Source organism: Amia ocellicauda, unplaced genomic scaffold (genome assembly GCF_036373705.1).
Source record: "Amia ocellicauda isolate fAmiCal2 unplaced genomic scaffold, fAmiCal2.hap1 HAP1_SCAFFOLD_68, whole genome shotgun sequence".
Classification (NCBI taxonomy): Eukaryota; Metazoa; Chordata; class Actinopteri; order Amiiformes; family Amiidae; genus Amia; species Amia ocellicauda.
Window position 1 is genome coordinate 10,001 of NW_027102996.1, and position 23,729 is coordinate 33,729.

General features: G+C 43.4%; 19 non-coding genes and 1 pseudogene across 19 annotated transcripts; all 20 read right to left on the reverse strand.

The window, feature by feature from the left end:
• Nucleotides 1-687: 687 nt before the first annotated feature.
• LOC136741431 (5S ribosomal RNA) lies at nucleotides 688-806 on the reverse strand. Its single transcript, XR_010814124.1, has one exon. It is a non-coding gene; the product is annotated as a 5S ribosomal RNA (ribosomal RNA).
• A 1,055-nt stretch (nucleotides 807-1,861) lies between these two features.
• Nucleotides 1,862-1,980, reverse strand: LOC136741466 (5S ribosomal RNA). The gene has a single exon (XR_010814158.1). It is a non-coding gene; the product is annotated as a 5S ribosomal RNA (ribosomal RNA).
• Nucleotides 1,981-3,038: 1,058 nt separating this feature from the next.
• On the reverse strand, nucleotides 3,039-3,157 carry LOC136741516 (5S ribosomal RNA). Its single transcript, XR_010814205.1, has one exon. It is a non-coding gene; the product is annotated as a 5S ribosomal RNA (ribosomal RNA).
• Nucleotides 3,158-4,223: 1,066 nt separating this feature from the next.
• LOC136741529 (5S ribosomal RNA) lies at nucleotides 4,224-4,342 on the reverse strand. Its single transcript, XR_010814217.1, has one exon. It is a non-coding gene; the product is annotated as a 5S ribosomal RNA (ribosomal RNA).
• A 1,055-nt stretch (nucleotides 4,343-5,397) lies between these two features.
• Nucleotides 5,398-5,506, reverse strand: LOC136741733 (uncharacterized; annotated as a pseudogene).
• Nucleotides 5,507-6,552: 1,046 nt separating this feature from the next.
• On the reverse strand, nucleotides 6,553-6,671 carry LOC136741498 (5S ribosomal RNA). The gene has a single exon (XR_010814188.1). It is a non-coding gene; the product is annotated as a 5S ribosomal RNA (ribosomal RNA).
• A 1,069-nt stretch (nucleotides 6,672-7,740) lies between these two features.
• LOC136741478 (5S ribosomal RNA) lies at nucleotides 7,741-7,859 on the reverse strand. Its single transcript, XR_010814169.1, has one exon. It is a non-coding gene; the product is annotated as a 5S ribosomal RNA (ribosomal RNA).
• Nucleotides 7,860-8,925: 1,066 nt separating this feature from the next.
• On the reverse strand, nucleotides 8,926-9,044 carry LOC136741613 (5S ribosomal RNA). The gene has a single exon (XR_010814298.1). It is a non-coding gene; the product is annotated as a 5S ribosomal RNA (ribosomal RNA).
• A 1,066-nt stretch (nucleotides 9,045-10,110) lies between these two features.
• Nucleotides 10,111-10,229, reverse strand: LOC136741442 (5S ribosomal RNA). Its single transcript, XR_010814135.1, has one exon. It is a non-coding gene; the product is annotated as a 5S ribosomal RNA (ribosomal RNA).
• A 1,055-nt stretch (nucleotides 10,230-11,284) lies between these two features.
• LOC136741420 (5S ribosomal RNA) lies at nucleotides 11,285-11,403 on the reverse strand. Its single transcript, XR_010814113.1, has one exon. It is a non-coding gene; the product is annotated as a 5S ribosomal RNA (ribosomal RNA).
• A 1,058-nt stretch (nucleotides 11,404-12,461) lies between these two features.
• On the reverse strand, nucleotides 12,462-12,580 carry LOC136741479 (5S ribosomal RNA). The gene has a single exon (XR_010814170.1). It is a non-coding gene; the product is annotated as a 5S ribosomal RNA (ribosomal RNA).
• Nucleotides 12,581-13,646: 1,066 nt separating this feature from the next.
• LOC136741688 (5S ribosomal RNA) lies at nucleotides 13,647-13,765 on the reverse strand. Its single transcript, XR_010814368.1, has one exon. It is a non-coding gene; the product is annotated as a 5S ribosomal RNA (ribosomal RNA).
• A 1,066-nt stretch (nucleotides 13,766-14,831) lies between these two features.
• LOC136741541 (5S ribosomal RNA) lies at nucleotides 14,832-14,950 on the reverse strand. The gene has a single exon (XR_010814228.1). It is a non-coding gene; the product is annotated as a 5S ribosomal RNA (ribosomal RNA).
• A 1,055-nt stretch (nucleotides 14,951-16,005) lies between these two features.
• Nucleotides 16,006-16,124, reverse strand: LOC136741619 (5S ribosomal RNA). Its single transcript, XR_010814304.1, has one exon. It is a non-coding gene; the product is annotated as a 5S ribosomal RNA (ribosomal RNA).
• Nucleotides 16,125-17,182: 1,058 nt separating this feature from the next.
• Nucleotides 17,183-17,301, reverse strand: LOC136741552 (5S ribosomal RNA). Its single transcript, XR_010814239.1, has one exon. It is a non-coding gene; the product is annotated as a 5S ribosomal RNA (ribosomal RNA).
• Nucleotides 17,302-18,359: 1,058 nt separating this feature from the next.
• On the reverse strand, nucleotides 18,360-18,478 carry LOC136741531 (5S ribosomal RNA). The gene has a single exon (XR_010814219.1). It is a non-coding gene; the product is annotated as a 5S ribosomal RNA (ribosomal RNA).
• Nucleotides 18,479-19,533: 1,055 nt separating this feature from the next.
• LOC136741401 (5S ribosomal RNA) lies at nucleotides 19,534-19,652 on the reverse strand. The gene has a single exon (XR_010814095.1). It is a non-coding gene; the product is annotated as a 5S ribosomal RNA (ribosomal RNA).
• A 1,055-nt stretch (nucleotides 19,653-20,707) lies between these two features.
• LOC136741563 (5S ribosomal RNA) lies at nucleotides 20,708-20,826 on the reverse strand. Its single transcript, XR_010814250.1, has one exon. It is a non-coding gene; the product is annotated as a 5S ribosomal RNA (ribosomal RNA).
• A 1,058-nt stretch (nucleotides 20,827-21,884) lies between these two features.
• Nucleotides 21,885-22,003, reverse strand: LOC136741639 (5S ribosomal RNA). Its single transcript, XR_010814323.1, has one exon. It is a non-coding gene; the product is annotated as a 5S ribosomal RNA (ribosomal RNA).
• Nucleotides 22,004-23,059: 1,056 nt separating this feature from the next.
• On the reverse strand, nucleotides 23,060-23,178 carry LOC136741671 (5S ribosomal RNA). The gene has a single exon (XR_010814354.1). It is a non-coding gene; the product is annotated as a 5S ribosomal RNA (ribosomal RNA).
• Between the last annotated feature and the right edge of the window lie 551 nt (nucleotides 23,179-23,729).

A 23,729-nucleotide genomic window follows, 5' to 3' on the forward strand; every position in this document is an offset into this window, starting at 1 on the left:
CAAGTGTGTGCATTCATCCTGTTGTCATTTTGTTTTGAAAGCAGAAGAATCATTCAACAGGTTGCTGAGACAAATGTAAACCAGTAAAACATATGAAGAGAAACAAACCTTGAATATAAGTTCAGTTGTTTAAACATTTGACAAACTATGGTGAGGGGGTAAGAAAACACACAAATCCAGCAGCTCCTGTATTTCAATACACCAGAACCCAATATTATTGGCGAGTCGGGTAGTCCATCATCACAGTTCGAGGGCAGGCATCATTTCAGTAATTTCATCCCGTTGCATTCACATCCGTGCCTTGAATGAGATTGAATGTGATCTTTGCTCTCAAGTATGTTCCCAAGTTTTACACTTTCGTGCTTTGTATGAATGGGAATGGAACCGTGTGTGTTGAATGAGGCTCCTTGTGAGCACTGAACTTTGTCCGGTGGAGTTCCTTTTTGTGTTGCTGTAATTGTGTCATTTCTCGATGAGAAAGATTAGGCAACATTTAGTCACTTCTAGCCATGATGCTCAATTTATTTACAAATGTACACTAGTTAATAGGGACCGTTTACGTTGGAGAACAAGATCTATTGTATGCCTGTGTATTTGGGGAAGTCAAATCTGAAATAATGATGAAATTGCGTGTATCCAAAGTTAAGACTCGTGATTTGTCGCCCTCTGGTGTGTAAAAGATGCAAAAGCTTACAGCACCTGGTATTCCCAGGCGGTCTCCCATCCAAGTACTGACCAGGCCCGAGCCTGCTTAGCTTCCGAGATCAGACGAGATCGGGCGTATTCAGGCTAGTATGGCCGTAAGCCAGGGAGGCTGTCCCTGACGCTCTACTTAAAGGGAAGGCAATATCCGTTTCTGCCGCTCATACTTGCAGTTGAACTGTCTCTCTACTCTAAAGTCCGGGACACACCAGCACGCCGCAGACAGTCCCTGCTAACACGAAACGTTGTGGCAACGTTGTGCGTTAGCTGGGGTGCCACACCAGACCGGAACTATATATTACAAAACGAACACATTGTCTTGATAAAACAGCTGTAATTGAGTGCCTGACACGCCAGTCAAGCGCAATCTTGAGATGCTGTGCATTTCAGTAAGGATTTCAATTGACATGCAGTATGAAACTGAAAGGAGGTTGCATCACTATGATGCATAACATTGCATGTATTGTATTTTCAAGTGTGTGCATTCATCCTGTTGTCATTTTGTTTTGAAAGCAGAAGAATCATTCAACAGGTTGCTGAGACAAATGTAAACCAGTAAAACATATGAAGAGAAACAAACCTTGAATATAAGTTCAGTTGTTTAAACATTTGACAAACTATCGTGAGGGGGTAAGAAAACACACAAATCCAGCAGCTCCTGTATTTCAATACACCAGAACCCAATATTATTGGCGAGTCGGGTAGTCCATCTTCACAGTTCGAGGGCAGGCATCATTTCAGTAATTTCATCCCGTTGCATTCACATCCGTGCCTTGAATGAGATTGAATGTGATCTTTGCTCTCAAGTATGTTCCCAAGTTTTACACTTTCGTGCTTTGCATGAATGGGAATGGAACCGTGTGTGTTGAATGAGGCTCCTTGTGAGCACTGAACTTTGTCCGGTGGAGTTCCTTTTTGTGTTGCTGTAATTGTGTCATTTCTCGATGAGAAAGATTAGGCAACATTTAGTCACTTCTAGCCATGATGCTCAATTTATTTACGAATGTACCCTAGTTACTAGGGACCGTTTACGTTGGAGAACAAGATCTATTGTATGCCTGTGTATTTGGGGAAGTCAAATCTGAAATAATGATGAAATTGCGTGTATCCAAAGTTAAAACTCGTGATTTGTCGCCCTCTGGTGTGTAAAAGATGCAAAAGCTTACAGCACCTGGTATTCCCAGGCAGTCTCCCATCCAAGTACTGACCAGGCCCGAGCCTGCTTAGCTTCCGAGATCGGACGAGATCGGGCGTTTTCAGGCTAGTATGGCCGTAAGCCAGGGAGGCTGTCCCTGACGCTCTACTTAAAAGGAAGGCAATATCCGTTTCTGCCGCTCATACTTGCAGTTGAACTGTCTCTCTACTCTAAAGTCCGGGACACACCAGCGCGCCGCAGACAGTCCCTGCTAACACGAAACGTTGTGGCAACGTTGTGCGTTAGCTGGGGTGCCACACCAGACCGGAACTATATTTTACAAAACGAACACATTGTCTTGATAATACAGCTGTAATTGAGTGCCTGACACGCCAGTCAAGCGCAATCTTGAGAAGGTGTGCATTTCAATAAGGATTTCAATTGACATGCAGTATGAAACTGAAAGGAGGTTGCATCACTATGATGCATAACATTGCATGTATTGTATTTTCAAGTGTGTGCATTCATCCTGTTGTCATTTTGTTTTGAAAGCAGAAGAATCATTTTTGCTGAGGTTGCTGAGACAAATGTAAACCAGTAAAACATATGAAGAGAAACAAACCTTGAATATAAGTTCAGTTGTTTAAACATTTGACAAACTATGGTGAGGGGGTAAGAAAACACACAAATCCAGCAGCTCCTGTATTTCAATACACCGGAACACAATATTATTGGCGAGTCGGGTAGTCCATCATCACAGTTCGAGGGCAGGCATCATTTCAGTAATTTCATCCCGTTGCATTCACATCCGTGCCTTGAATGAGATTGAATGTGATCTTTGCTCTCAAGTATGTTCCCAAGTTTTACACTTTCGTGCTTTGCATGAATGGGAATGGAACCGTGTGTGTTGAATGAGGCTCCTTGTGAGCACTGAACTTTGTCCGGTGGAGTTCCTTTTTGTGTTGCTGTAATTGTGTCATTTCTCGATGAGAAAGATTAGGCAACATTTAGTCACTTCTAGCCATGATGCTCAATTTATTTACGAATGTACCCTAGTTACTAGGGACCGTTTACGTTGGAGAACAAGATCTATTGTATGCCTGTGTATTTGGGGAAGTCAAATCTGAAATAATGATGAAATTGCGTGTATCCAAAGTTAAAACTCGTGATTTGTCGCCCTCTGGTGTGTAAAAGATGCAAAAGCTTACAGCACCTGGTATTCCCAGGCGGTCTCCCATCCAAGTACTGACCAGGCCCGAGCCTGCTTAGCTTCCGAGATCGGACGAGATCGGGCGTATTCAGGCTAGTATGGCCGTAAGCCAGGGAGGCTGTCCCTGACGCTCTACTTATAGGGAAGGCAATATCCGTTTCTGCCGTTCATACTTACAGTTGAACTGTCTCTCTACTCTAAAGCCCGGGACACACCAGCGCGCCGCAGACAGTCCCTGCTAACACGCCACGTTGTGGCAACATTGTGGCAACGTTGTGCGTTAGCTGGGGTGCCACACCAGACCGGAACTATATATTACAAAACGAACACATTGTCTTGATAAAACAGCTGTAATTGAGTGCCTGACACGCCAGTCAAGCGCAATCTTGAGAAGGTGTGCATTTCAGTAAGGATTTTAATTGACATGCTGTATGAAACTGAAAGGAGGTTGCATCACTATGATGCATAACATTGCATGTATTGTATTTTCAAGTGTGTGCATTCATCCTGTTGTCATTTTGTTTTGAAAGCAGAAGAATCATTCAACAGGTTGCTGAGACAAATGTAAACCAGTAAAACATATGAAGAGAAACAAACCTTGAATATAAGTTCAGTTGTTTAAACATTTGACAAACTATGGTGAGGGGGTAAGAAAACACACAAATCCAGCAGCTCCTGTATTTCAATACACCAGAACCCAATATTATTGGCGAGTCGGGTAGTCCATCATCACAGTTCGAGGGCAGGCATCATTTCAGTAATTTCATCCCGTTGCATTCACATCCGTGCCTTGAATGAGATTGAATGTGATCTTTGCTCTCAAGTATGTTCCCAAGTTTTACACTTTCGTGCTTTGTATGAATGGGAATGGAACCGTGTGTGTTGAATGAGGCTCCTTGTGAGCACTGAACTTTGTCCGGTGGAGTTCCTTTTTGTGTTGCTGTAATTGTGTCATTTCTCGATGAGAAAGATTAGGCAACATTTAGTCACTTCTAGCCATGATGCTCAATTTATTTACAAATGTACACTAGTTAATAGGGACCGTTTACGTTGGAGAACAAGATCTATTGTATGCCTGTGTATTTGGGGAAGTCAAATCTGAAATAATGATGAAATTGCGTGTATCCAAAGTTAAGACTCGTGATTTGTCGCCCTCTGGTGTGTAAAAGATGCAAAAGCTTACAGCACCTGGTATTCCCAGGCGGTCTCCCATCCAAGTACTGACCAGGCCCGAGCCTGCTTAGCTTCCGAGATCGGACGAGATCGGGCGTATTCAGGCTAGTATGGCCGTAAGCCAGGTAGGCTGTCCCTTACGCTCTACTTAAAGGGAAGGCAATATCCGTTTCTGCCGCTCATACTTGCAGTTGAACTGTCTCTCTACTCTAAAGTCCGGGACACACCAGCGCGCCGCAGACAGTCCCTGCTAACACGAAACGTTGTGGCAACGTTGTGCGTTAGCTGGGGTGCCACACCAGACCGGAACTATATTTTACAAAACGAACACATTGTCTTGATAATACAGCTGTAATTGAGTGCCTGACACGCCAGTCAAGCGCAATCTTGAGAAGTTGTGCATTTCAGTAAGGATTTCAATTGACATGCAGTATGAAACTGAAAGGAGGTTGCATCACTATGATGCATAACATTGCATGTATTGTATTTTCAAGTGTGTGCATTCATCCTGTTGTCATTTTGTTTTGAAAGCAGAAGAATCATTCAACAGGTTGCTGAGACAAATGTAAACCAGTAAAACATATGAAGAGAAACAAACCTTGAATATAAGTTCAGTTGTTTAAACATTTGACAAACTATGGTGAGGGGGTAAGAAAACACACAAATCCAGCAGCTCCTGTATTTCAATACACCAGAACCCAATATTATTGGCGAGTCGGGTAGTCCATCATCACAGTTCGAGGGCAGGCATCATTTCAGTAATTTCATCCCGTTGCATTCACATCCGTGCCTTGAATGAGATTGAATGTGATCTTTGCTCTCAAGTATGTTCCCAAGTTTTACACTTTCGTGCTTTGCATGAATGGGAATGGAACCGTGTGTGTTGAATGAGGCTCCTTGTGAGCACTGAACTTTGTCCGGTGGAGTTCCTTTTTGTGTTGCTGTAATTGTGTCATTTCTCGATGAGAAAGATTAGGCAACATTTAGTCACTTCTAGCCATGATGCTCAATTTATTTACGAATGTACCCTAGTTACTACGGACCGTTTACGTTGGAGAACAAGATCTATTGGATGCCTGTGTATTTGGGGAAGTCAAATCTGAAATAATAATGAAATTGCGTGTATCCAAAGTTAAAACTCGTGATTTGTCGCCCTCTGGTGTGTAAAAGATGCAAAAGCTTACAGCACCTGGTATTCCCAGGTGGTCTCCCATCCAAGTACTGACCAGGCCCGAGCCTGCTTAGCTTCTGAGATCGGACGTATTCAGGCTAGTATGGCCGTAAGCTGTCCCTGACGCTCTAGTTAAAGGGAAGGCAATATCCGTTTCTGCCGTTCATACTTACAGTTGAACTGTCTCTCTACTCTAAAGCCCGGGACACACCAGCGCGCCGCAGACAGTCCCTGCTTACATGCCACATTGTGGCAACGTTGTGCGTTAGCTGGGGTGCCACACCAGACCGGAACTATTTTTTACAAAACGAACACATTGTCTTGATAAAACAGCTGTAATTGAGTGCCTGACACGCCAGTCAAGCTCAATCTTGAGAAGGTGTGCATTTCAGTAAGGATTTCAATTGACATGCAGTATGAAGCTGAAAGGAGGTTGCATCACTATGATGCATAACATTGCATGTATTGTATTTTCAAGTGTGTGCATTCATCCTGTTGTCATTTTGTTTTGAAAGCAGAAGAATCATTCAACAGGTTGCTGAGACAAATGTAAACCAGTAAAACATATGAAGAGAAACAAACCTTGAATATAAGTTCAGTTGTTTAAACATTTGACAAACTATGGTGAGGGGGTAAGAAAACACACAAATCCAGCAGCTCCTGTATTTCAATACACCAGAACCCAATATTATTGGCGAGTCGGGTAGTCCATCATCACAGTTCGAGGGCAGGCATCATTTCAGTAATTTCATCCCGTTGCATTCACATCCGTGCCTTGAATGAGATTGAATGTGATCTTTGCTCTCAAGTATGTTCCCAAGTTTTACACTTTCGTGCTTTGCATGAATGGGAATGGAACCGTGTGTGTTGAATGAGGCTCCTTGTGAGCACTGAACTTTGTCCGGTGGAGTTCCTTTTTGTGTTGCTGTAATTGTGTCATTTCTCGATGAGAAAGATTAGGCAACATTTAGTCACTTCTAGCCATGATGCTCAATTTATTTACGAATGTACCCTAGTTACTAGGGACCGTTTACGTTGGAGAACAAGATCTATTGTATGCCTGTGTATTTGGGGAAGTAAAATCTGAAATAATGATGAAATTGTGTGTATCCAAAGTTAAAACTCGTGATTTGTCGCCCTCTGGTGTGTAAAAGGTGCAAAAGCTTACAGCACCTGGTATTCCCAGGCGGTCTCCCATCCAAGTACTGACCAGGCCCGAGCCCGCTTGGCTTCCGAGATCGGATGAGATCGGGCGTATTCAGGCTAGTATGGCCGTAAGCCAGGGAGGCTGTCCCTGACGCTCTACTTAAAGGGAAGGCAATATCCGTTTCTGCCGTTCATACTTACAGTTGAACTGTCTCTCTACTCTAAAGCCCGGGACACACCAGCGCGCCGCAGCCAGTCCCTGCTAACACGCCACGTTGTGGCAACATTGTGGCAACGTTGTGCGTTAGCTGGGGTGCCACACCAGACCGGAACTATATATTACAAAACGAACACATTGTCTTGATAAAACAGCTGTAATTGAGTGCCTGACACGCCAGTCAAGCGCAATCTTGAGAAGGTGTGCATTTCAGTAAGGATTTCAATTGACATGCAGTATGAAACTGAAAGGAGGTTGCATCACTATGATGCATAACATTGCATGTATTGTATTTTCAAGTGTGTGCATTCATCCTGTTGTCATTTTGTTTTGAAAGCAGAAGAATCATTTTTGCTGAGGTTGCTGAGACAAATGTAAACCAGTAAAACATATGAAGAGAAACAAACCTTGAATATAAGTTCAGTTGTTTAAACATTTGACAAACTATGGTGAGGGGGTAAGAAAACACACAAATCCAGCAGCTCCTGTATTTCAATACACCAGAACCCAATATTATTGGCGAGTCGGGTAGTCCATCATCACAGTTCGAGGGCAGGCATCATTTCAGTAATTTCATCCCGTTGCATTCACATCCGTGCCTTGAATGAGATTGAATGTGATCTTTGCTCTCAAGTATGTTCCCAGGTTTTACACTTTCGTGCTTTGCATGAATGGGAATGGAACCGTGTGTGTTGAATGAGGCTCCTTGTGAGCACTGAACTTTGTCCGGTGGAGTTCCTTTTTGTGTTGCTGTAATTGTGTCATTTCTCGATGAGAAAGATTAGGCAACATTTAGTCACTTCTAGCCATGATGCTCAATTTATTTACGAATGTACCCTAGTTACTAGGGACCGTTTACGTTGGAGAACAAGATCTATTGTATGCCTGTGTATTTGGGGAAGTCAAATCTGAAATAATGATGAAATTGCGTGTATCCAAAGTTAAAACTCGTGATTTGTCGCCCTCTGGTGTGTAAAAGATGCAAAAGCTTACAGCACCTGGTATTCCCAGGCGGTCTCCCATCCAAGTACTGACCAGGCCCGAGCCTGCTTGGCTTCCGAGATCGGACGAGATCGGGCGTATTCAGGCTAGTATGGCCGTAAGCCAGGAAGGCTGTCCCTGACGCTCTACTTAAAGGGAAGGCAATATCCGTTTCTGCTGTTCATACTTACAGTTGAACTGTCTCTCTACTCTAAAGCCCGGGACACACCAGCGCGCCGCAGACAGTCCCTGCTAACACGCCACGTTGTGGCAACATTGTGGCAACGTTGTGCGTTAGCTGGGGTGCCACACCAGACCGGAACTATATATTACAAAACGAACACATTCTCTTGATAAAACAGCTGTAATTGAGTGCCTGACACGCCAGTCAAGCGCAATCTTGAGAAGGTGTGCATTTCAGTAAGGATTTCAATTGACATGCAGTATGAAACTGAAAGGAGGTTGCATCACTATGATGCATAACATTGCATGTATTGTATTTTCAAGTGTGTGCATTCATCCTGTTGTCATTTTGTTTTGAAAGCAGAAGAATCATTCAACAGGTTGCTGAGACAAATGTAAACCAGTAAAACATATGAAGAGAAACAAACCTTGAATATAAGTTCAGTTGTTTAAACATTTGACAAACTATGGTGAGGGGGTTAGAAAACACACAAATCCAGCAGCTCCTGTATTTCAATACACCAGAACCCAATATTATTGGCGAGTCGGGTAGTCCATCATCACAGTTCGAGGGCAGGCATCATTTCAGTAATTTCATCCCGTTGCATTCACATCCGTGCCTTGAATGAGATTGAATGTGATCTTTGCTCTCAAGTATGTTCCCAGGTTTTACACTTTCGTGCTTTGCATGAATGGGAATGGAACCGTGTGTGTTGAATGAGGCTCCTTGTGAGCACTGAACTTTGTCCGGTGGAGTTCCTTTTTGTGTTGCTGTAATTGTGTCATTTCTCGATGAGAAAGATTAGGCAACATTTAGTCACTTCTAGCCATGATGCTCAATTTATTTACGAATGTACCCTAGTTACTAGGGACCGTTTACGTTGGAGAACAAGATCTATTGTATGCCTGTGTATTTGGGGAAGTCAAATCTGAAATAATGATGAAATTGCGTGTATCCAAAGTTAAAACTCGTGATTTGTCGCCCTCTGGTGTGTAAAAGATGCAAAAGTTTACAGCACCTGGTATTCCCAGGCGGTCTCCCATCCAAGTACTGACCAGGCCCGAGCCTGCTTGGCTTCCGAGATCGGACGAGATCGGGCGTATTCAGGCTAGTATGGCCGTAAGCCAGGAAGGCTGTCCCTGACGCTCTACTTAAAGGGAAGGCAATATCCGTTTCTGCCGCTCATACTTGCAGTTGAACTGTCTCTCTACTCTAAAGCCCGGGACACACCAGCGCGCCGCAGCCAGTCCCTGCTAACACGCCACGTTGTGGCAACATTGTGGCAACGTTGTGCGTTAGCTGGGGTGCCACACCAGACCGGAACTATATATTACAAAACGAACACATTGTCTTGATAAAACAGCTGTAATTGAGTGCCTGACACGCCAGTCAAGCGCAATCTTGAGAAGGTATGCATTTCAGTAAGGATTTCAATTGACATGCAGTATGAAACTGAAAGGAGGTTGCATCACTATGATGCATAACATTGCATGTATTGTATTTTCAAGTGTGTGCATTCATCCTGTTGTCATTTTGTTTTGAAAGCAGAAGAATCATTCAACAGGTTGCTGAGACAAATGTAAACCAGTAAAACATATGAAGAGAAATAAACCTTGAATATAAGTTCAGTTGTTTAAACATTTGACAAACTATGGTGAGGGGGTAAGAAAACACACAAATCCAGCAGCTCCTGTATTTCAATACACCAGAACCCAATATTATTGGCGAGTCGGGTAGTCCATCATCACAGTTCGAGGGCAGGCATCATTTCAGTAATTTCATCCCGTTGCATTGACATCCGTGCCTTGAATGAGATTGAATGTGATCTTTGCTCTCAAGTATGTTCCCAAGTTTTACACTTTCGTGCTTTGCATGAATGGGAATGGAACCGTGTGTGTTGAATGAGGCTCCTTGTGAGCACTGAACTTTGTCCGGTGGAGTTCCTTTTTGTGTTGCTGTAATTGTGTCATTTCTCGATGAGAAAGATTAGGCAACATTTAGTCACTTCTAGCCATGATGCTCAATTTATTTACGAATGTACCCTAGTTACTAGGGACCGTTTACGTTGGAGAACAAGATCAATTGTATGCCTGTGTATTTGGGGAAGTCAAATCTGAAATAATGATGAAATTGCGTGTATCCAAAGTTAAAACTCGTGATTTGTCGCCCTCTGGTGTGTAAAAGATGCAAAAGCTTACAGCACCTGGTATTCCCAGGTGGTCTCCCATCCAAGTACTGACCAGGCCCGAGCCTGCTTAGCTTCCGAGATCGGACGAGATCGGGCGTATTCAGACTAGTATGGCCGTAAGCCAGGGAGGCTGTCCCTGACCCTCTACTTAAAGGGAAGGCAATATCCGTTTCTGCCACTCATACTTGCAGTTGAACTGTCTCTCTACTCTAAAGTCCGGGACACACCAGCACGCTGCAGACAGTCCCTGCTAACACGAAACGTTGTGGCAACGTTGTGCGTTAGCTGGGGTGCCACACCAGACCGGAACTATATTTTACAAAACGAACACATTGTCTTGATAAAACAGCTGTAATTGAGTGCCTGACACGCCAGTCAAGCGCAATCTTGAGAAGGTATGCATTTCAGTAAGGATTTCAATTGACATGCAGTATGAAACTGAAAGGAGGTTGCATCACTATGATGCATAACATTGCATGTATTGTATTTTCAAGTGTGTGCATTCATCCTGTTGTCATTTTGTTTTGAAAGCAGAAGAATCATTCAACAGGTTGCTGAGACAAATGTAAACCAGTAAAACATATGAAGAGAAATAAACCTTGAATATAAGTTCAGTTGTTTAAACATTTGACAAACTATGGTGAGGGGGTAAGAAAACACACAAATCCAGCAGCTCCTGTATTTCAATACACCAGAACCCAATATTATTGGCGAGTCGGGTAGTCCATCATCACAGTTCGAGGGCAGGCATCATTTCAGTAATTTCATCCCGTTGCATTCACATCCGTGCCTTGAATGAGATTGAATGTGATCTTTGCTCTCAAGTATGTTCCCAAGTTTTACACTTTCGTGCTTTGCATGAATGGGAATGGAACCGTGTGTGTTGAATGAGGCTCCTTGTGAGCACTGAACTTTGTCCGGTGGAGTTCCTTTTTGTGTTGCTGTAATTGTGTCATTTCTCGATGAGAAAGATTAGGCAACATTTAGTCACTTCTAGCCATGATGCTCAATTTATTTACGAATGTACCCTAGTTACTAGGGACCGTTTACGTTGGAGAACAAGATCTATTGTATGCCTGTGTATTTGGGGAAGTCAAATCTGAAATAATGATGAAATTGCGTGTATCCAAAGTTAAAACTCGTGATTTGTCGCCCTCTGGTGTGTAAAAGATGCAAAAGCTTACAGCACCTGGTATTCCCAGGTGGTCTCCCATCCAAGTACTGACCAGGCCCGAGCCTGCTTAGCTTCCGAGATCAGACGAGATCGGGCGTATTCAGGCTAGTATGGCCGTAAGCCAGGGAGGCTGTCCCTGACGCTCTTCTTAAAGGGAAGGCAATATCCGTTTCTGCCGCTCATACTTGCAGTTGAACTGTCTCTCTACTCTAAAGTCCGGGACACACCAGCACGCCGCAGACAGTCCCTGCTAACACGAAACGTTGTGGCAACGTTGTGCGTTAGCTGGGGTGCCACACCAGACCGGAACTATATATTACAAAACGAACACATTGTCTTGATAAAACAGCTGTAATTGAGTGCCTGACACGCCAGTCAAGCGCAATCTTGAGAAGGTGTGCATTTCAGTAAGGATTTCAATTGACATGCAGTATGAAACTGAAAGGAGGTTGCATCACTATGATGCATAACATTGCATGTATTGTATTTTCAAGTGTGTGCATTCATCCTGTTGTCATTTTGTTTTGAAAGCAGAAGAATCATTTTTGCTGAGGTTGCTGAGACAAATGTAAACCAGTAAAACATATGAAGAGAAACAAACCTTGAATATAAGTTCAGTTGTTTAAACATTTGACAAACTATGGTGAGGGGGTAAGAAAACACACAAATCCAGCAGCTCCTGTATTTCAATACACCAGAACCCAATATTATTGGCGAGTCGGGTAGTCCATCATCACAGTTCGAGGGCAGGCATCATTTCAGTAATTTCATCCCGTTGCATTCACATCCGTGCCTTGAATGAGATTGAATGTGATCTTTGCTCTCAAGTATGTTCCCAGGTTTTACACTTTCGTGCTTTGCATGAATGGGAATGGAACCGTGTGTGTTGAATGAGGCTCCTTGTGAGCACTGAACTTTGTCCGGTGGAGTTCCTTTTTGTGTTGCTGTAATTGTGTCATTTCTCGATGAGAAAGATTAGGCAACATTTAGTCACTTCTAGCCATGATGCTCAATTTATTTACGAATGTACCCTAGTTACTAGGGACCGTTTACGTTGGAGAACAAGATCTATTGTATGCCTGTGTATTTGGGGAAGTCAAATCTGAAATAATGATGAAATTGCGTGTATCCAAAGTTAAAACTCGTGATTTGTCGCCCTCTGGTGTGTAAAAGATGCAAAAGCTTACAGCACCTGGTATTCCCAGGCGGTCTCCCATCCAAGTACTGACCAGGCCCGAGCCTGCTTGGCTTCCGAGATCGGACGAGATCGGGCGTATTCAGGCTAGTATGGCCGTAAGCCAGGAAGGCTGTCCCTGACGCTCTACTTAAAGGGAAGGCAATATCCGTTTCTGCTGTTCATACTTACAGTTGAACTGTCTCTCTACTCTAAAGCCCGGGACACACCAGCGCGCCGCAGACAGTCCCTGCTAACACGCCACGTTGTGGCAACATTGTGGCAACGTTGTGCGTTAGCTGGGGTGCCACACCAGACCGGAACTATATATTACAAAACGAACACATTCTCTTGATAAAACAGCTGTAATTGAGTGCCTGACACGCCAGTCAAGCGCAATCTTGAGAAGGTGTGCATTTCAGTAAGGATTTCAATTGACATGCAGTATGAAACTGAAAGGAGGTTGCATCACTATGATGCATAACATTGCATGTATTGTATTTTCAAGTGTGTGCATTCATCCTGTTGTCATTTTGTTTTGAAAGCAGAAGAATCATTCAACAGGTTGCTGAGACAAATGTAAACCAGTAAAACATATGAAGAGAAACAAACCTTGAATATAAGTTCAGTTGTTTAAACATTTGACAAACTATGGTGAGGGGGTAAGAAAACACACAAATCCAGCAGCTCCTGTATTTCAATACACCAGAACCCAATATTATTGGCGAGTCGGGTAGTCCATCATCACAGTTCGAGGGCAGGCATCATTTCAGTAATTTCATCCCGTTGCATTCACATCCGTGCCTTGAATGAGATTGAATGTGATCTTTGCTCTCAAGTATGTTCCCAAGTTTTACACTTTCGTGCTTTGCATGAATGGGAATGGAACCGTGTGTGTTGAATGAGGCTCCTTGTGAGCACTGAACTTTGTCCGGTGGAGTTCCTTTTTGTGTTGCTGTAATTGTGTCATTTCTCGATGAGAAAGATTAGGCAACATTTAGTCACTTCTAGCCATGATGCTCAATTTATTTACGAATGTACCCTAGTTACTAGGGACCGTTTACGTTGGAGAACAAGATCTATTGTATGCCTGTGTATTTGGGGAAGTCAAATCTGAAATAATGATGAAATTGCGTGTATCCAAAGTTAAAACTCGTGATTTGTCGCCCTCTGGAGTGTAAAAGATGCAAAAGCTTACAGCACCTGGTATTCCCAGGCGGTCTCCCATCCAAGTACTGACCAGGCACGAGCCTGCTTAGCTTCCGAGATCTGACGAGATCGGGCGTATTCAGGATAGTATGGCCGTAAGCCAGGGAGGCTGTCCCTGACGCTCTACTTAAAGGGAAGGCAATATCCGTTTCTGCCGTTCATACTTACAGTTGAACTGTCTCTCTACTCTAAAGCCCGGGACACACCAGCGCGCCGCAGACAGTCCCTGCTAACACGCCACGTTGTGGCAACATTGTGGCAACGTTGTGCGTTAGCTGGGGTGCCACACCAGACCGGAACTATATTTTACAAAACGAACACATTGTCTTGATAATACAGCTGTAATTGAGTGCCTGACATGCCAGTCAAGCGCAATCTTGTGAAGGTGTGCATTTCAGTAAGGATTTCAATTGACATGCAGTATGAAACTGAAAGGAGGTTGCATCACTATGATGCATAACATTGCATGTATTGTATTTTCAAGTGTGTGCATTCATCCTGTTGTCATTTTGTTTTGAAAGCAGAAGAATCATTCAACAGGTTGCTGAGACAAATGTAAACCAGTAAAACATATGAAGAGAAACAAACCTTGAATATAAGTTCAGTTGTTTAAACATTTGACAAACTATGGTGAGGGGGTAAGAAAACACACAAATCCAGCAGCTCCTGTATTTCAATACACCAGAACCCAATATTATTGGCGAGTCGGGTAGTCCATCATCACAGTTCGAGGGCAGGCATCATTTCAGTAATTTCATCCCGTTGCATTCACATCCGTGCCTTGAATGAGATTGAATGTGATCTTTGTTCTCAAGTATGTTCCCAAGTTTTACACTTTCGTGCTTTGCATGAATGGGAATGGAACCGTGTGTGTTGAATGAGGCTCCTTGTGAGCACTGAACTTTGTCCGGTGGAGTTCCTTTTTGTGTTGCTGTAATTGTGTCATTTCTCGATGAGAAAGATTAGGCAACATTTAGTCACTTCTAGCCATGATGCTCAATTTATTTACGAATGTACCCTAGTTACTAGGGACCGTTTACGTTGGAGAACAAGATCTATTGTATGCCTGTGTATTTGGGGAAGTCAAATCTGAAATAATGATGAAATTGCGTGTATCCAAAGTTAAAACTCGTGATTTGTCGCCCTCTGGTGTGTAAAAGATGCAAAAGCTTACAGCACCTGGTATTCCCAGGCGGTCTCCCATCCAAGTACTGACCAGGCCCGAGCCTGCTTAGCTTCCGAGATCGGACGAGATCGGGCGTATTCAGGCTAGTATGGCCGTAAGCCAGGGAGGCTGTCCCTGACGCTCTACTTAAAGGGAAGGCAATATCCGTTTCTGCCGCTCATACTTGCAAATGAACTGTCTCTCTACTCTAAAGTCCGGGACACACCAGCGCGCCGCAGACAGTCCCTGCTAACATGAAACGTTGTGGCAACGTTGTGCGTCAGCTGGGGTGCCAAACCAGACTGGAACTATATTTTACAAAACGAACACATTGTCTTGATAAAACAGCTGTAATTGAGTGCCTGACACGGCAGTCAAGCGCAATCTTGAGAAGGTGTGCATTTCAGTAAGGATTTCAATTGACATGCAGTATGAAACTGAAATGAGGTTGCATCACTATGATGCATAACATTGCATGTATTGTATTTTCAAGTGTGTACATTCATCCTGTTGTCATTTTGTTTTGAAAGCAGAAGAATCATTCAACAGGTTGCTGAGACAAATGTAAACCAGTAAAACATATGAAGAGAAACAAACCTTGAATATAAGTTCAGTTGTTTAAACATTTGACAAACTATGGTGAGGGGGTAAGAAAACACACAAATCCAGCAGCTCCTGTATTTCAATACACCAGAACCCAATATTATTGGCGAGTCGGGTAGTCCATCATCACAGTTCGAGGGCAGGCATCATTTCAGTAATTTCATCCCGTTGCATTCACATCCGTGCCTTGAATGAGATTGAATGTGATCTTTGCTCTCAAGTATTTTCCCAAGTTTTACACTTTCGTGCTTTGCATGAATGGGAATGGAACCGTGTGTGTTGAATGAGGCTCCTTGTGAGCACTGAACTTTGTCCGGTGGAGTTCCTTTTTGTGTTGGTGTAATTGTGTCATTTCTCGATGAGAAAGATTAGGCAACATTTAGTCACTTCTAGCCATGATGCTCAATTTATTTACGAATGTACACTAGTTACTAGGGACCGTTTACGTTGGAGAACAAGATCTATTGTATGCCTGTGTATTTGGGGAAGTCAAATCTGAAATAATGATGAAATTGCGTGTATCCAAAGTTAAAACTCGTGATTAGTCGCCCTTTGGTGTGTAAAAGATGCAAAAGCTTACAGCACCTGGTATTCCCAGGGGGTCTCCCATCCAAGTACTGACCAGGCCCGAGCCTGCTTAGCTTCCGAGATCGGACGAGATCGGGCGTATTCAGGGTAGTATGGCCGTAAGCCAGGGAGGCTGTCCCTGACGCGCTACTTAAAGGGAAGGCAATATCTGTTTCTGCCGTTCATACTTACAGTTGAACTGTCTCTCTACTCTAAAGCCCGGGACACACCAGCGCGCCGCAGACAGTCCCTGCTAACACGAAACGTTGTGGCAACGTTGTGCGTTAGCTGGGGTGCCACACCAGACCGGAACTATATATTACAAAACGAACACATTGTCTTGATAATACAGCTGTAATTGAGTGCCTGACACGCCAGTCAAGCGCAATCTTGAGAAGGTGTGCATTTCAGTAAGGATTTCAATTGACATGCAGTATGAAACTGAAAGGAGGTTGCATCACTATGATGCATAACATTGCATGTATTGTATTTTCAAGTGTGTGCATTCATCCTGTTGTCATTTTGTTTTGAAAGCAGAAGAATCATTCTTGCTGAGGTTGCTGAGACAAATGTAAACCAGTAAAACATATGAAGAGAAACAAACCTTGAATATAAGTTCAGTTGTTTAAACATTTGACAAACTATGGTGAGGGGGTAAGAAAACACACAAATCCAGCAGCTCCTGTATTTCAATACACCAGAACCCAATATTATTGGCGAGTCGGGTAGTCCATCATCACAGTTCGAGGGCAGGCATCATTTCAGTAATTTCATCCCGTTGCATTCACATCCGTGCCTTGAATGAGATTGAATGTGATCTTTGCTCTCAAGTATGTTCCCAAGTTTTACACTTTCGTGCTTTGCATGAATGGGAATGGAACCGTGTGTGTTGAATGAGGCTCCTTGTGAGCACTGAACTTTGTCCGGTGGAGTTCCTTTTTGTGTTGCTGTAATTGTGTCATTTCTCGATGAGAAAGATTAGGCAACATTTAGTCACTTCTAGCCATGATGCTCAATTTATTTACGAATGTACCCTAGTTACTAGGGACCGTTTACGTTGGAGAACAAGATCTATTGTATGCCTGTGTATTTGGGGAAGTCAAATGTGAAATAATGATGAAATTGCGTGTATCCAAAGTTAAAACTCGTGATTTGTCGCCCTCTGGTGTGTAAAACATGCAAAAGCTTACAGCACCTGGTATTCCCAGGCGGTCTCCCATCCAAGTACTGACCAGGCCCGAGCCTGCTTAGCTTCCGAGATCGGACGAGATCGGGCGTATTCAGGCTAGTATGGCCGTAAGCCAGGGAGGCTGTCCCTGACGCTCTACTTAAAGGGAAGGCAATATCCGTTTCTGCCGCTCATACTTGCAGTTGAACTGTCTCTCTACTCTAAAGTCCGGGACACACCAGCGCGCCGCAGACAGTCCCTGCTAACACGAAACGTTGTGGCAACGTTGTGCGTTAGCTGGGGTGCCACACCAGACCGGAACTATATATTACAAAACGAACACATTGTCTTGATAATACAGCTGTAATTGAGTGCCTGACACGCCAGTCAAGCGCAATCTTGAGAAGGTGTGCATTTCAGTAAGGATTTCAATTGACATGCAGTATGAAACTGAAAGGAGGTTGCATCACTATGATGCATAACATTGCATGTATTGTATTTTCAAGTGTGTGCATTCATCCTGTTGTCATTTTGTTTTGAAAGCAGAAGAATCATTCTTGCTGAGGTTGCTGAGACAAATGTAAACCAGTAAAACATATGAAGAGAAACAAACCTTGAATATAAGTTCAGTTGTTTAAACATTTGACAAACTATGGTGAGGGGGTAAGAAAACACACAAATCCAGCAGCTCCTGTATTTCAATACACCAGAACCCAATATTATTGGCGAGTCGGGTAGTCCATCATCACAGTTCGAGGGCAGGCATCATTTCAGTAATTTCATCCCGTTGCATTCACATCCGTGCCTTGAATGAGATTGAATGTGATCTTTGCTCTCAAGTATGTTCCCAAGTTTTACACTTTCGTGCTTTGCATGAATGGGAATGGAACCGTGTGTGTTGAATGAGGCTCCTTGTGAGCACTGAACTTTGTCCGGTGGAGTTCCTTTTTGTGTTGCTGTAATTGTGTCATTTCTCGATGAGAAAGATTAGGCAACATTTAGTCACTTCTAGCCATGATGCTCAATTTATTTACGAATGTACCCTAGTTACTAGGGACCGTTTACGTTGGAGAACAAGATCTATTGTATGCCTGTGTATTTGGGGAAGTAAAATCTGAAATATTGATGAAATTGCGTGTATCCAAAGTTAAAACTCGTGATTTGTCGCCCTCTGGTGTGTAAAAGATGCAAAAGCTTACAGCACCTGGTATTCCAAGGCGGTCTCCCATCCAAGTACTGACCAGGCCCAAGCCTGCTTGACTTCCGAGATCGGACGAGATCGGGCGTATTCAGGCTAGTATGGCCGTAAGCCAGGGAGGCTGTCCCTGACGCTCTACTTAAAGGGAAGGCAATATCCGTTTCTGCCGCTCATACTTGCAGTTGAACTGTCTCTCTACTCTAAAGTCCGGGACACACCAGCGCGCCGCAGGCAGTCCCTGCTAACACGAAACGTTGTGGCAACGTTGTGCGTTAGCTGGGGTGCCACACCAGACCGGAACTATATTTTACAAAACGAACACATTGTCTTGATAAAACAGCTGTAATTGAGTGCCTGACACGGCAGTCAAGCGCAATCTTGAGAAGGTGTGCATTTCAGTAAGGATTTCAATTGACATGCAGTATGAAACTGAAATGAGGTTGCATCACTATGATGCATAACATTGCATGTATTGTATTTTCAAGTGTGTACATTCATCCTGTTGTCATTTTGTTTTGAAAGCAGAAGAATCATTCAACAGGTTGCTGAGACAAATGTAAACCAGTAAAACATATGAAGAGAAACAAACCTTGAATATAAGTTCAGTTGTTTAAACATTTGACAAACTATGGTGAGGGGGTAAGAAAACACACAAATCCAGCAGCTCCTGTATTTCAATACACCAGAACCCAATATTATTGGCGAGTCGGGTAGTCCATCATCACAGTTCGAGGGCAGGCATCATTTCAGTAATTTCATCCCGTTGCATTCACATCCGTGCCTTGAATGAGATTGAATGTGATCTTTGCTCTCAAGTATTTTCCCAAGTTTTACACTTTCGTGCTTTGCATGAATGGGAATGGAACCGTGTGTGTTGAATGAGGCTCCTTGTGAGCACTGAACTTTGTCCGGTGGAGTTCCTTTTTGTGTTGGTGTAATTGTGTCATTTCTCGATGAGAAAGATTAGGCAACATTTAGTCACTTCTAGCCATGATGCTCAATTTATTTACGAATGTACACTAGTTACTAGGGACCGTTTACGTTGGAGAACAAGATCTATTGTATGCCTGTGTATTTGGGGAAGTCAAATCTGAAATAATGATGAAATTGCGTGTATCCAAAGTTAAAACTCGTGATTTGTCGCCCTTTGGTGTGTAAAAGATGCAAAAGCTTACAGCACCTGGTATTCCCAGGGGGTCTCCCATCCAAGTACTGACCAGGCCCGAGCCTGCTTAGCTTCCGAGATCGGACGAGATCGGGCGTATTCAGGCTAGTATGGCCGTAAGCCAGGGAGGCTGTCCCTGACGCGCTACTTAAAGGGAAGGCAATATCCGTTTCTGCCGTTCATACTTACAGTTGAACTGTCTCTCTACTCTAAAGCCCGGGACACACCAGCGCGCCGCAGACAGTCCCTGCTAACACGAAACGTTGTGGCAACGTTGTGCGTTAGCTGGGGTGCCACACCAGACCGGAACTATATATTACAAAACGAACACATTGTCTTGATAATACAGCTGTAATTGAGTGCCTGACACGCCAGTCAAGCGCAATCTTGAGAAGGTGTGCATTTCAGTAAGGATTTCAATTGACATGCAGTATGAAACTGAAAGGAGGTTGCATCACTATGATGCATAACATTGCATGTATTGTATTTTCAAGTGTGTGCATTCATCCTGTTGTCATTTTGTTTTGAAAGCAGAAGAATCATTCAACAGGTTGCTGAGACAAATGTAAACCAGTAAAACATATGAAGAGAAACAAACCTTGAATATAAGTTCAGTTGTTTAAACATTTGACAAACTATGGTGAGGGGGTAAGAAAACACACAAATCCAGCAGCTCCTGTATTTCAATACACCAGAACCCAATATTATTGGCGAGTCGGGTAGTCCATCATCACAGTTCGAGGGCAGGCATCATTTCAGTAATTTCATCCCGTTGCATTCACATCCGTGCCTTGAATGAGATTGAATGTGATCTTTGCTCTCAAGTATGTTCCCAAGTTTTACACTTTCGTGCTTTGCATGAATGGGAATGGAACCGTGTGTGTTGAATGAGGCTCCTTGTGAGCACTGAACTTTGTCCGGTGGAGTTCCTTTTTGTGTTGCTGTAATTGTGTCATTTCTCGATGAGAAAGATTAGGCAACATTTAGTCACTTCTAGCCATGATGCTCAATTTATTTACGAATGTACCCTAGTTACTAGGGACCGTTTACGTTGGAGAACAAGATCTATTGTATGCCTGTGTATTTGGGGAAGTCAAATGTGAAATAATGATGAAATTGCGTGTATTCAAAGTTAAAACTCGTGATTTGTCGCCCTCTGGTGTGTAAAAGATGCAAAAGCTTACAGCACCTGGTATTCCCAGGCGGTCTCCCATCCAAGTACTGACCAGGCCCGAGCCTGCTTAGCTTCCGAGATCGGACGAGATCGGGCGTATTCAGGCTAGTATGGCCGTAAGCCAGGGAGGCTGTCCCTGACGCTCTACTTAAAGGGAAGGCAATATCCGTTTCTGCCGCTCATACTTGCAGTTGAACTGTCTCTCTACTCTAAAGTCCGGGACACACCAGCGCGCCGCAGACAGTCCCTGCTAACACGAAACGTTGTGGCAACGTTGTGCGTTAGCTGGGGTGCCACACCAGACCGGAACTATATATTACAAAACGAACACATTGTCTTGATAATACAGCTGTAATTGAGTGCCTGACACGCCAGTCAAGCGCAATCTTGAGAAGGTGTGCATTTCAGTAAGGATTTCAATTGACATGCAGTATGAAACTGAAAGGAGGTTGCATCACTATGATGCATAACATTGCATGTATTGTATTTTCAAGTGTGTGCATTCATCCTGTTGTCATTTTGTTTTGAAAGCAGAAGAATCATTCTTGCTGAGGTTGCTGAGACAAATGTAAACCAGTAAAACATATGAAGAGAAACAAACCTTGAATATAAGTTCAGTTGTTTAAACATTTGACAAACTATGGTGAGGGGGTAAGAAAACACACAAATCCAGCAGCTCCTGTATTTCAATACACCAGAACCCAATATTATTGGCGAGTCGGGTAGTCCATCATCACAGTTCGAGGGCAGGCATCATTTCAGTAATTTCATCCCGTTGCATTCACATCCGTGCCTTGAATGAGATTGAATGTGATCTTTGCTCTCAAGTATGTTCCCAAGTTTTACACTTTCGTGCTTTGCATGAATGGGAATGGAACCGTGTGTGTTGAATGAGGCTCCTTGTGAGCACTGAACTTTGTCCGGTGGAGTTCCTTTTTGTGTTGCTGTAATTGTGTCATTTCTCGATGAGAAAGATTAGGCAACATTTAGTCACTTCTAGCCATGATGCTCAATTTATTTACGAATGTACCCTAGTTACTAGGGACCATTTACGTTGGAGAACAAGATCTATTGTATGCCTGTGTATTTGGGGAAGTAAAATCTGAAATATTGATGAAATTGCGTGTATCCAAAGTTAAAACTCGTGATTTGTCGCCCTCTGGTGTGTAAAAGATGCAAAAGCTTACAGCACCTGGTATTCCAAGGCGGTCTCCCATCCAAGTACTGACCAGGCCCAAGCCTGCTTGACTTCCGAGATCGGACGAGATCGGGCGTATTCGGGCTAGTATGGCCGTAAGCCAGGGAGGCTGTCCCTGACGCTCTACTTAAAGGGAAGGCAATATCCGTTTCTGCCGCTCATACTTGCAGTTGAACTGTCTCTCTACTCTAAAGTCCGGGACACACCAGCGCGCCGCAGGCAGTCCCTGCTAACACGAAACGTTGTGGCAACGTTGTGCGTTAGCTGGGGTGCCACACCAGACCGGAACTATATTTTACAAAACGAACACATTGTCTTGATAATACAGCTGTAATTGAGTGCCTGACACGCCAGTCAAGCGCAATCTTGAGAAGGTGTGCATTTCAGTAAGGATTTCAATTGACATGCAGTATGAAACTGAAAGGAGGTTGCATCACTATGATGCATAACATTGCATGTATTGTATTTTCAAGTGTGTGCATTCATCCTGTTGTCATTTTGTTTTGAAAGCAGAAGAATCATTCAACAGGTTGCTGAGACAAATGTAAACCAGTAAAACATATGAAGAGAAACAAACCTTGAATATAAGTTCAGTTGTTTAAACATTTGACAAACTATGGTGAGGGGGTAAGAAAACACACAAATCCAGCAGCTCCTGTATTTCAATACACCAGAACCCAATATTATTGGCGAGTCGGGTAGTCCATCATCACAGTTCGAGGGCAGGCATCATTTCAGTAATTTCATCCCGTTGCATTCACATCCGTGCCTTGAATGAGATTGAATGTGATCTTTGCTCTCAAGTATGTTCCCAAGTTTTACACTTTCGTGCTTTGCATGAATGGGAATGGAACCGTGTGTGTTGAATGAGGCTCCTTGTGAGCACTGAACTTTGTCCGGTGGAGTTCCTTTTTGTGTTGCTGTAATTGTGTCATTTCTCGATGAGAAAAATTAGGCAACATTTAGTCACTTCTAGCCATGATGCTCAATTTATTTACGAATGTACCCTAGTTACTAGGGACCGTTTACGTTGGAGAACAAGATCTATTGTATGCCTGTGTATTTGGGGAAGTAAAATCTGAAATAATGATGAAATTGTGTGTATCCAAAGTTAAAACTCGTGATATGTCGCCCTCTAGTTTATTAAAAGGTGCAAGAGCTTACAGCACCTGGTATTCCCAGGCAGTCTCCCATCCAAGTACTGACCAGGCCCGAGCCTGCTTGGCTTCCGAGATCGGACGAGATCGGGCGTATTCAGGCTAGTATGGCCGTAAGGCAGGAAGGCTGTCCCTGACGCTCTACTTAAAGGGAAGGCAATATCCGTTTCTGCCGTTCATACTTACAGTTGAACTGTCTCTCTACTCTAAAGCCCGGGACACACCAGCGCGCCGCAGACAGTCCCTGCTAACACGCCACGTTGTGGCAACATTGTGGCAACGTTGTGCGTTAGCTGGGGTGCCACACCAGACCGGAACTATATATTACAAAACGAACACATTGTCTTGATAAAACAGCTGTAATTGAGTGCCTGACACTCCTGTCAAGCGCAATCTTGAGAAGGTGTGCATTTCAGTAAGGATTTCAATTGACATTCAGTATGAAACTGAAAGGAGGTTGCATCACTATGATGCATAACATTGCATGTATTGTATTTTCAAGTGTGTGCATTCATCCTGTTGTCATTTTGTTTTGAAAGCAGAAGAATCATTCAACAGGTTGCTGAGACAAATGTAAACCAGTAAAACATTTGAAGAGAAACAAACCTTGAATATAAGTTCAGTTGTTTAAACATTTGACAAACTATGGTGAGGGGGTAAGAAAACACAC